Source organism: Seriola dumerili, unplaced genomic scaffold, assembly GCF_002260705.1.
Source record: "Seriola dumerili isolate Sdu_G_001 unplaced genomic scaffold, Sdu_1.0 BDQW01000003.1, whole genome shotgun sequence".
In the NCBI taxonomy this organism is placed as follows: Eukaryota; Metazoa; Chordata; class Actinopteri; order Carangiformes; family Carangidae; genus Seriola; species Seriola dumerili.
The window spans coordinates 12,453,640-12,466,751 of record NW_019174258.1 but is presented as its reverse complement, the minus strand read 5'-3'; positions in this window follow the sequence as shown (position 1 = coordinate 12,466,751).

Sequence of the window (13,112 nt, the reverse complement as noted above, 5' to 3'; positions counted from 1 at the left end):
AAAGAAAATCCAAGCAGCTGTCAACCCCTCCCCTCATTCGCTCTCCGGTGAAAATAGGAAGCCTTTAATAAACCCTTATTGGACCAAAATATTTACAAAGCTGACTATAGAGGTAATCCTTTGATACCTTAATGCTTCTCAAGAGGAGGGCAAGCCTGAGCTGGAAATAAGAGGTGGAAGAACCAGCAGCTGCAGACTCACTGAGGAGCATTTGTTCCAGAGAGGAAAAGTTGATCTGTTTATCTATCAGACAATCCATGTACGTGTATGTATAAAGAGAAACTTCCAAACTTGTATGTCTGTGTCTACACATATGAAAGAGAAACTGAGCATTTATCTGTGTGCGCACATATCATGTAAGCAGAGCAGCATTACCTCATTCCATTTCCCCCAGGAAATGCAGGTAGAGAATAACAGAGGGCGTTTTGTTTTGTGTCACACGGCGCCCTGGCGTCCTCAGATACCTGCGTAATGGCTGTGCATGGACAATAGTTGCAGGCTTCAGGTGACAGGTGATAAAAAGCTAATCTTTGGCAAAACGTCCTCATCAGCACTATTCCATTCAGGACCTCTGGAGTGGACTGCTTTCCTCCTGTTAATGGGTGAGGCACAGAGGACAGCTGACAGTGGAAGCCTTCAGGTTACAGCTCAACAAAGTTGGTGTGAGCATCACTTACACCAGCATCTGCTTATGGGAGGTAAACATTACACACATAGAAACTGACATCCACCAAAGAGGAAATGAAAAAAAGCTTATTGAGCTGAGTTAGTTCAGTGTGTTATTAGTCTGTCAGTCGTGAAAACCTTTGCTCCAACACTCACCATGATGAGGTGTCCTTCGAAAAGCCTAGCTTCATCTAACACTGATATGACCTCTTGGAACATAGATGAACAGCTGAGAGGAGGAGTATAGTATGCAGCAGGAGTGGTTTAAATAATTTCTATAGACTTCAAGCTGCACAAAGTTGCTGTTCTCAGTAAACGCAGAAACGACAAGATTCTAACAGCCACTTTTCAAGCCTACAGGAATTCTAAAAAAACAAATTATCACCAGGGCACTTGAGTGTAGAATGAGAAACACTAAAATGGGTGCTTCACTAGGCATCAACTGCATCACAGACATTATTTATGACAGATCATAAAGAGTTAGTGAAATTGTAGCAAGTCCTGTACCGAAGCTGCTTAAACAACATGACAACATGTTCACTTCCTGTTGGGCAGGGGCCCAGAAGGTCCCACCAGGCCACCGTCAAGCCACCAGCCAAGTGCAAAATGCTCGAGGGCGAAGCAAGCGATTGGCTGGTGAAGAGAATCTAACACCCACCAGGCTGAAGAGACTCCAGATGTTCTTTTCATGAGTTGGGCAAATCCAAGGTTACAATGTCAGCAAATATTGGACTGACATTGGACAGTTGTGTAGAGAGCTCCAAAAGGACAGCCATGTTGCTCTCTTTCTATTAGGTAATTGTATATCAACTCTTTCTGCTCCTTATGTGTTAAAAAAGGCACCAACTCACAGGGTTAGAGGCAGTATATAAAACAGGTCACTAATATGTAGAAGCTCTTGTCTAGCAACAACTGCCACTGCCACTGTTTACTGGATACAATTAAAACAGATTCTACCATTTATTCAAAGATGTAATGTGGACATTATCACCATTAGTGGTGCTGTACAGCAATGTTTTAATGAAGAGATTGACGTATTCTGTGTTTGTTCGAGGATACACATTACAAAAATTAGGCATTACAAGAATTTTTGCAGGCTGAAGTGGGTCCTACCTCTAAAACCATGGCTACCTGCAAGACATGACTAATTTCCATTGTTTGGTATTGAGGTGTTCAGTTGACTTTGTACTGCACAGGTGTAATGGCTGTGGCCATATCCCAGCAGCTTCCCCAGTGTTTCCTTGTGTTTTCCCCCTCCCTGTGTTCCTAGTGCTCGCCCGTCTGTCTGGATCTGTGTCAGTGTGTTGGCATGGTTTCTCTTCCTCACTCTTCTGGCTCCTGGCTCCCTAATCACTTGCACACCTGCATCCCATTAGCTCATCTACCTGCAGTATATCAACCCAACCAACCAAACTTTTCATCCACCTCGACCTCAGTGGTAGTAGACGTTTCCAGACTGATTAGTTGTTAGTTGTGCATTGTGTATGCTAACCTGTCTCTCTCGTCTCTCAGGATCATCTCCGACCTGCCTGCCAGCTGCCTCCTAGCTTCCAAGCTAACCCCTGCCAGCCATACTTCTCCATTACCCTTTCTCACCCCAGTTGCCGCCAGATCGCATTCCCTGTCATCAGACCCCAAGACCAGTAAACTCTTCTACAATAAACCTTTTCTCTTACCAACACCACTCTGTCCTGCATTTGGATTTCCTCCTGAGTTCTCAACAACAGGAGTTTGGAGTGGCAGAGCAGCTCAAGGATGTGGTGCTGGAAGAAAGTGAGGCCACAAATGTATAAATATTGATGAGGCTCGTCCCCAGAGAACTAAAGCTAAAGAGAGACTTTGTCCCAGCAGTCTGTACTGGACTTGTCAGTCAAACTTATTTTCTTGAAGCAGACGGACTCATAGCAAGCTATTTAAATATACTTATAAAATATTGTAATTAGTTACAATGTACCCTAAATTGATAAGGGCCATAGGTAAACACAGACTGTTGACAAAGCATGTTTCAAAAAATCCCCGAACAAGCAAATGTTTTATTAGGGGGAAAATGTAAATAACATCAGACATCGAATATGGGCCTACACAGATAGATGGGTATTTACACCAACACAACATTATATTAGCTTATGTAAACCTATTAAAAGACCTCTGAGCAAATTATTTTATATCTGGTTTACTAAAAGGTGCTTCTTGACTATTACAACCTGCTCCAATACCAAATATGTGGTATAGTGCAAGAGGTGGAAAGTTTACTTCCTGTAGTTTTGTTTTTCCAAATTACATGTCAACACACTTTATCTTAGCGAACAATTAGTCCTAATTCTTTGGGACTCTTTGGTCATATCTGTTGTTATTGTCAGTGTGTTAGTTTTTGGTTTCTCAAAATCATTGTTTCTTCACGTTTCACATCTTTATGAAACTCAACTAAGTTTGTTTCATAAGCTGAAGCTGAAAATTTGCTTAAATAGAAAAAAATGAGTTGAAGATTAGCCAACTGACTAACGGCTAACTTTAGGGTGTTAAGCTAACTTTGTTTTCTTTTTGTCAGTTGTTTGTCAGTTTACAGAATGAGTGTTTCCTTTCATCTTTTCAAGAAACACTGATCTTACCCTCTTGCCGATAGCAGACAAAAATACTAATCAGTAATCGGATGGATGTGGGAGATTGAGAGTAAGCTAAACCAGATAGCATTTTATTAACCTTTGCCAAAGCAGACAGTACTAAAAAGGTGAGGATTATTAAAATGAATGTCATTTAGCTATATCTGTCAAGACAGACAAATAAAAAGATCTAATTATTAAGCTCCAAATTGTAGGTGCACCAATAAAGCTTGAAATGTATTTATTTATTTGGATATGACTCATACTGTACACAGTAAAGTGGTTCAAAAAGCTTTATTTAACATACAACCTAGAATGACTGTTTAAGTGTTTGCAACACTGATTTGTTTTACAGTTTTTCAATGTTTTATTTGAATAATACTTTTAAGTGGTATTTTGTCCATCTGAACATGTAGGGGATTAAACTGAAAAAGTAGAATAATGCAAGTACACAGAGTCTGAAAATACAATGAAAGAAAGAGTTGGATGAAGATACAGCAGCTAAAACAGAAAGTCTGCCTTGGTGAGTCACTTCTGAGCCCGATGGGATAATGAGGTCCGGCCAGGAGCCTCAGACTTGTGGTTCTCTGTTTTCCACCGTGGTACAAATACAACGTGACAACTGGCAGCACTCAACTCTCTCCATCTGGGATGCCCCGCCTGCCAATGTCCCTCCTGTCTGCCCTCCCACTCCCCAACACATCCACCCCAAGCCCATCTCAGGCAACACATGGCCCACTGTCTATTTGCTTGCCATCAATACAGGACCATTGGCTTGGTCCTGCATACTGGGATTTCCCATAGTTAGCCCTGGTGTCCCCCTTACCCCCATACCCCCCCCCCCTCCTTCAGGCCAAGTTAGGCCCACTCACTTCCTGGGGGGACGTGACAGAGTGCAGGTCTGTAGCTGTGCTGTCATGGCATGGTAAAATGGGCTAATTGCTGGTCACCATGCAGTGTTTTTTTTACACCATACACACTAATTGATATGATTTCTGCAGAGACCTTGGCCCAGAAAAGACCTGATTTGAACTCTGGGGTTTGATAAGTACTGACAAGATATTTCATGATCCATTAAATGATGGGGCTGTGAGCTCTGGTGCTAACTCTTTGCACATAGTTTTTACATAACAAACAAAGACAACATCTGTCACTGGCTCTCCATACAGTATCTGGAGAACATTCTGAAATCTCTTTGTGTAAATGTGCACTGTAATCTCTTGCAGTGTCTCTAATTAATAGCTGACTTGGTTCAACAATGTGATGTGAAAGTTCTGTGAAGTTAAATGTTTCTAATCATTCCCAATGCTGACAAGTCTTTGGACTGCATGCAGACACGGGGAAACATGTCAACTTCATGTCAACTCCAATCCGAATGCCAACCAATGGGACACTCTCAGTGTATGTTAGCCCTATGATAGATACTATCCAGGGTGTTTTCTACCTCCTGCCCAGTCCATACTCTGATATTCTCCAGCCCCTCACAAAAGGATAAGTGGTTTAGAAAATGAATTGATGGATGAACTGATGGTTTACTACCAATTAACTCAAATTGTTGTTCTCTTTTGAGAAATCTGGGTCACTTTTCAGCTCATTCTGGATGAGAACAATTCAGTATGTTTTTTTTTTTTCCTTTCTTTTTTAAATCAGAAAACAAATAGCCTATTTCCATGCACAACAACAAAATGGTGGCACCACAAAGCTCGCTGGCTCAAAAAAGGAAAGTGGGAATCAAAATGGACTGATTGGGGACATAGACTGAAAAATAGAAGCATCTTTTGTGAAAACTCTTCAGGTTTACAGCAGTGGGAAATAAACAGATTTACTCATGGTTAGTTTGAGTCTCTGTGCACTTCTGTCAGTGCTGCAAATATATTTCAAAATTAATTACGTTGCCCCAAAAAGGATCAATACATCCTGAAATTAAGAATAAAATGTGCTGATTTCTGTTATATGTCTCAATAGAGCATATTGTGCAGGACTTTTTAAAAGTTGTGTGAAGGCAGTGATACAGGGACACTGCAGATGACTCATGTTCCACGTGTCATAGGGCAGTACACAGCTGTATGTTATTGGACTGAAAATTATATTTTCAGAGTTGCAGCCTTCACAAATTCATCAGGAACATCCAGCACTTCTTCTCTATTCAATAGCCAGTGATCAGAAGCTGTATCCCAACCACACCAGAGGTGAATGCATGTTGCACCAGTGTTACTGTATCAAACCAGAGGAGAAGCTGTGTGGGCAGCTCAGCCTTGGTCTGTGCTAGTGGTCAGCAGCCACAACCTCTTTCCTCCCCCAGAGAGCAACAGACAGACACAGAGACGGATGGATGACCCAAAATTACAGCCCAACCAGTGTTTTGAGGGTAAACATCTCTTGTAAAAATACACCAAGTGTCCAGGAGCAGAAAAACCCAGCAGGTTCACCAGGGCGCAACGGGGGGAAGGCATGTCGGCCTGCCGTATTTAGAACCTGTCTTTCCAGGGATAATCTCATCCACTGACTTCTGCACATGGATCTCAATTTGTGGTTTCTCTGACGGACTGAGGGTGGAAGGGCCAGGCTTTGATGTATTTATAAGTATGTATTGCTTGTTTGTAAAATGCACCACAAAGTAGAAGGGAAGCAGAGAGCATAAGAGAACTTTGAACCACAGGGAGGTCATTTATTTTATGTTAAATAGTGTCTTGTTGGCAAGACGATCATAGCTTGAGAATTGAAACCTAAAGTTCTTTATTGGGGAAAAAAAAAAACCTTTGTAAAAAAGTCTTTGGGAAGAAGTGGTTCAACAAGAAGATATCGTGGCGTGGTGATCTTTGATCCTGACATGTTTGACAGAACCGTTTTTAATCGCTCAAGCCTCTGTGCTTCACCTGGGACAACTTTAGATTGAAATTCATTAAAAGTTTTCTGACAGCCAAAACCAAAAGTCAGACAAGTTGAGGTGTGAAGTCCAATGACCTCTCTGACCCCTTCTATCTGAACTAAGGCCCTTGTTATACTTTGTCAGTCCTGGCCCCCTCCAAGAGGCCCATTGTCTGGGGGCAGAAGCTGGAAACCCTCCCCTGTCTCTGGCCTCCACGGCTGGACAATGGGCAAAGACAAACCCCTGACACCCCGTCCTCCAAGGGGACAGCACTGGATTATTGCTGGCGATGTTGACTTTTCTATCTCCTCTCTTCTCACTAGTGTGTGTGTGTGTGTGTTGGTGTACGTGTGTGTGGGTAAGCCAATTTGCTTTTTCAATGAAAAGAAAAACACAGAAGGAAATACAGCGAGAGAGAAGAGAGGACAAAAGATGGAGGGCCTCAATAATGAAGTGACCTGAAGAGAGGTGAGATCATTTCAAATGGGATTACAGTCACACACACACACACACACACACACACACACATCAGCTTCATTGTCTCCGACCGTACTCAACCTACACAATACAGGGCAGGATATTGCTGCACCATGCAGTCTTTTCACTATGTGGTCTCAAGCCTGCTGAGTTAACAAAAGCTAAAGCTCAAGGATTTTTAGGGTTGGCAAGTGCAGAACGTCCTGAAGTCAGTTATGAAGCAAAGTGAACCAATAGCAGAAAATACAGACTATTTTCTTTACATTTCCCATACGAATTACACATGAGGTTGTTGGTATTGTTATGTGCAGACAAATTTCTTGAAAGACAAAAAAGGAATTCACACAGCTTTCTTCATCCTCTGTATGTAGCCCCCCAGGCTGGCATAATGAATCAAGCAACAGATCGAAATAGACAGAGCAGCGCCAGGCAACAAGTGTTCCCGATCTTCACCTCCCTGGTGCATAGAAACCCCCCCCCCCCCTCCTCCACCCCCCTCTTGCTTTTATTTTTTGGGCAGAGTCAATCCTGCAGGCATTAAATCTGAGGAGATGCTGTGTTGATGTATATGAATGAAACAATATCAAAACATCAAACATGAGACTGCCACATCCTGTTGTTTTTCAGCCCAGGGAAGCTTGTCACGAGATTTCTTTCAAATGACATACTTTCCAACTGTGGGTCATGCATTTTCTAAGCAAACACATTATTAATACAGATGCATAATTTACAGTGTGTAGCATCTTGTGACATTAATGGGCAGATGCAGTGACACTTGAAGCCTCTGTGGTAGGACAGTATGCTGATCAAGCTTGGCAGTGGCAGTGAGACAGACTTCAAAACACCAACCGTACAGTGCTGACTTGTGCAGGATGGAAGCGCTGTTCACAAATTACCAGCCTCAATCGGAGGCTTGTGCGGCAAGAAAACAAAGCGCCAACTGTTAGCCTGCTAACAGAATGGTAAACAATGTAGACGGGTATATTTTCCATTTGACACTGCATGGTTGAATCCAAATGGAAAGATCACTGTGCTGGCTGGAGGTTGTGAAGACATGAATTTATTTTTTTCCCCCTCCATGTTAGTTGCATATAAAGTTGAGTACACCTTACTTCAGTCCATCCTCTTTGATCATCAGCTGATAGAGATTCAACATACAGCATGTTCACCTGATACACAACATGCAGCCAGCAAGACCAAGCTGAGTGCAGCCAGAGGAAACTCCTACCACCATAATACTGTCAGAACAAGCCTGTGCAAAGTTGCCAAAGATAAAGTCTTTGTTTGGGATGGCAGTGAATTATGAGGGGGCACAACCTCCTGAGGATATTAATGATGACAGAATTTTAAAAACGGTTCAAAATAAATAGCAGGCTGCATTAGCCAAAAGTACAATATTCAAGAGACAACAAAGGAATCTAATTCTAAGGTGAGTGTGTTGGACTCCAGTTCCACATGGATGGTTAGGTTTATTTTCATTCTTGCTTAGTGCCAATGGAGTGGCAAGCAGGACTAAATGCACTTGTTTGGGATGGGTCCTGACATCCACTCCTTTGTACATCTGTTCAAATCCCAGTGACAGTGAAATAAGCATGAAGTCCCACACTGGAAACCTGCTCAATGCATGAACCATGTGTGAGTTGTGTACTATCTGAAAGGAGGGATTATTTAAACACTGAACTAGTATACCGTCTGCAAAAGGTCTTGGAGATGGACAAGTGTTGACATTTAGGCTCAGTCTCCAACAACCCAGGTTCATATCCACACTAATGTGAACAAATCTAAAAACATGTTTTGACCTTCTACCTCAACTAAGGCCATGTTCAAACTGTGCTCAAACTGTGACTTGTGACCTTCATTCATTTCCACAAATACGGCAAGCCACAAGGGCCAGCAGGCGTGCATTTAACATGTAGTTGCATTAAGGTGCATTCAAACACATATGCACTTAAGACACGATAGCAAATGAAATAACTGCTAGTTGTATTTACTTGTCCCCATTTATTTTTTTAAGTTATTTTTTTGCCTTTATCATTCTGATAGGACAGTGAGAGACAGACAGGAAAGTGAGAAGGAATGACATCAGCAAAGGGCTGTGAGTCAGATTCGAACCCATGGCCGCTGCAACTATAGAACTGGGCCTACGTGCACGTACACGCTCTACCAGGTGAGCCACGAGGCGCCCGACATGTCTCCATTTTTAACGTTTTTTTTTTTTTTATTATTGTATCCCTATACAACTCAGCCACACTAAATGGATGGTATCAAATATGTTGGAAATCATATGATACATAAGTACCTGTCCGTAACTATGGAAGCACATCCACACTACCAGGTAAGAACCCATGTGACAATCATCAGACCCCCATTAAAACACAGTAGACATAGTGACTGTATATGTAGGACAATACTCCAAAAGGGATTTCCAGATTTACTGTATGTGTTTATGGCCCCAGTGGCTTTCCATTCAGAAGGACAGAGGCCTCCACTAAAAAAATAAAACAAACAAATAACGTAGGGTTGGTATTGCCACACACAATGCAAAGTCAAGGATTTGGTGAACAAATGCATATAAGCGAACACTCCTGGTAGGACATTTTGTAACATCAAGATCACCCTACTAATGTGCTATTTAATAAATGACTTGTCACCCTGATAACTTTCCATAGTTATGGTGCACCCTACTGGCCTAGGGGTTTAAGATGCTGACCATGCAATCACAAACATTTCCAAATCCAAATCCACGGTCTAGCATTGAGGCATCTGATAAACCTTCAAACCAATGGATCTGTTACTTGAACCACAACTTCTGGGGTTGATTTTCATTATCTAACCCACAACCCAGAGGAGTTTTCAGTCTCAATAAGGCTGCATTCATGGTGACATTACCATTCCTGTTTCATTTCAGCAAGGCCACTCCCCCACAGAGGGGTCTGGCACAAAAAAAAAAAAAAGAAAAACACAGACTTGTGCAATAAAACAATTGAGTCTGGCAAAAATTTTGCCACAAAATAACAGCATTAAGCAATGCACTGTGTTGGCCAATTAAATGCACTTACCCACAGTGATAGAGTTTCCGAATCTTACTCATCCTATTCATATAAACTGTTGAGAACAAGCAGAGAACCCAGGCCACGTCTGTCAAAAAGAAGCAAAGTTTTGGGCCTGCTCCTTACTAGATGTTGGTTGTTCGCAATCAAAAGAGGAAGACCATCAGATGTAGTATAGACATCTACCTGCTAATTGTCTGAAACATCTATTGTGGACAAAAATTCATGTATTCATTACACAGAATTAAGATATTCTGTCCTGTTTGTGTCTCTGCATGTTTTAGGACAAGAGAAAAGTGTCTTTCTCACCTGTAAATCACTGTAATGCTTTGAGCCAGGACAGCTGTAAAAGACTTCACAGATGAGTTCTCAATTAAGATTCCACTGCCAATTCACTCAGTTTAACACCAGCACGGAGGCACCAAGACACTCATGAACATTGAAATACTATGTTGAAAAAAAAATCATGTTGACCATTTTTCATCTAGTCATTACTTCAGTCAGTTTAAAGTATGTGAACATAAAATCTGACCGATTCTAAGATGTGAGGGGAATTCAGAGGATGTTCAGTGAGTTATTGTTTAGGAGAAACATTGAGGATTTAAGGGTTTAATACATCGTGGGAGGTTTCATCTCTGCAGTGGTCTGGGCTGAAAGTGATTTAATATCAGTATGAGGCTCATTCATACACACTACAGCCAAGTCAGCTGAAGAAAGCAGAAGTCTTCTCTTAACAATCTTTCATAGGGCTGTTAATGAAGGCCATTTAGCCATTAATGTGACAATGCTACATTATTCCTGTTGCTATAATAGTCCTGTGACCAGAGACAGAGAAAGGAAGTTAAACTCTAGGCGTGAGCAGATTTAAAGGTTGCATATTTTACACTTTCCCGGTGTTTCAAGTGTTGATCCATAAGATGATATATTTGTGGTTTTAAGAACCAAAAACTCTCATCTCAATATAGTTTTACGTCTTCTCTCAAGAAAGGGGCTGCTGGATGTTCTGTTGCTAAATGTGTTGCAACTACAGCAACAAAAAGAAGGTTGGATGGTTGGTCTGAGTGGTCCGTACTCGGAGCATCAATGAGAGCGGTGACTCTATAGTTGTGACATCCCAAAGTCATGGAGTCTCCTTTAAAAAAAGATTACTGTAATTTTATATTCTTTGTGATCATACGAAGAGTGTAAATCCAATTACAATGTAGCCAGAAGCTCAAACCTCCCAGAAGTTATAGTCTCCCATTGTTTCAAAAAATACTGCACACAAACACATTATTTTAAATATTGCATATAGCTCTATCATATTTTTTGTCCTGACATGACTGACCTAACATGAATAATTCCTCAATCGCTGCAGGTGCAACTCTATCAAAAGCAGTTCCTTCTGCTATTGTAAGGAGAACATATAATGATTGAATTTTTGGCCACCGGGGGGCAGTGCAACATATTGTGATTATAACATTTACATTATCACCTTCTGAAGTTGTACATGGTTTACATGATTGCGAAAGGTATAAGTCACCTTTTGCTATCATGTTCGCCATGTACAAATTGAGAAAGAAAGTAGTTTATTTGCTGTGATGGAGGTAAGGGTTAGTGAGTTGGAAGTGCTACTCTGCTTCCCTGCAGTTCCTGAGCAGCCAGGAAACCAGGGCGGCTGGGTAACTGCCCATAGCAAGAGGTGTAGCCCTAAGCCCATGGTTGGCACCCATACACAGTCCAGCCATATATCAGGTTTATACCCAGTCTTGTTTGAAAAGTCTCTAAATCTCGTGACAAGTTTACCAACTGCAGGCTGTAACTGCCCCCCCTAATAGAAACTGTTTGCACCAAATCGTTTTGAAAGAGCAACAGCCAAAGGGATAAACTCCAACTCAGTCACATGGCATTCGGCTGACCAATGGTGAAAATACAGTATAATCAATCAGTCAGTCAGTCAGTGACATTCACCATTATTGGGCTGGCCCCGCTATTGCAATCCAGCCAAAAATACTGATGATAGCACTTAAAGGTATTGTTTACTGGTGGTTATGTGAATCATCTGGATTAGATATAAACTGTATATCTGTTCAGTTCATGTAGAGTAAAGTAAATTTTTCATTTTATGGCACTCAAAGACAGACGGACCTGCACTAGCAGCAATATGTTGGACATGACGATATTAGTCAAGGCAGCAGTATGAAGCTGTAAACAATAGGAGCCTCTGACTTCTAAAGGATGCGGAGAACTTGACAGTAATAGTCTCTGACTGTGACACACACAGCAGTGGCTTTATAGACTTTTCGTGGTTTCTGATCTATTCTCCTGTCCACAAAGAAGGCTGCATGACCGCAGCAACCAAACACCAGCAACAGTAAATAACGACAACAAAAGCAACAGCCAGGCACATGAGCTCATCCTTTGACAAGCCCCACCCATCCCACCGCGGAGTGGCAGGGAGCTTCAGAGTGGTGACACGGCTCTTCTAGTCATCTGTTACAATAGAGGCCTAACTCGTTTCGTCTGATCTCACCGACCACTTTCAACTGCTGCCAGGGCCACAGGAAGCCAGTCATCATCAGTGTGCAAGTGTGCTTGTGTGGGAGGGGGTGTTGTGTGTGTGTGTGTATGTGTGTGTGTGTGTGTGTGTGTGTGTTTGTGTGTGTTGGGGTGGAAGTCCAGCAGGGAAGGGGTCTCTTGTCTCTCGATTTTCCGCCCTGATTGGACTGAATGAGTGGTCATTCTGTTGCTCAGCTGAATCTCTACATCTCTCTTCTTCTTTGAGTTCACAGTGTGGAAGTAAAATAACACAATCTTACAGCTTGAGACATGACATCATCTAAGGCCTGATGCTTGTTTACATGCCAATGATGGACACGACTGCAAACTATTAGCCTTTAAAAAAGTTTGATATTTTTGTATATTCAAATATATAATGCTGTGTAGTAGTAAAAAACAGAGAGCAAACACTATTGTCTGTTTTTCTGCTTGATCAGTTTTAATGGATTTTTGATACCAGCAGGCCTTTTCCAGTCAATATGTTGGCGTGAAAAAGGTGAAAACAGAAGAGAAGGACATGGAGAGTTTGACGACTTGGTGCAGGGATTAAAGCTCTACCATGGCTTCTGCTAGATCTATGTCTGTGGGACACTTTAATGTGATGTTGGCAGTTTCATTGGCAGCACAAATGAACAAACTAGAACAGATGTGCAGATGCTGATAAACTGATAAGCATCAGTTCAGTTTTTATGTGCATTTTCAATTAGCACATAAAAAATGTGACTAAGTGCATGGAAACAGACTTAACTAATTCTTTATAACATCCGTGAAGCTTGTGACTTAAACATCCACTGAAGTTTTCGTGCCATCATAGACACAGTCACAGATCCGTGTGATAAAATGAACATCAAAATCGTATCTCTATCGCGTTTTCCACATTGTTTTTGCTCATTTGAGGTTTGACTTGGATTG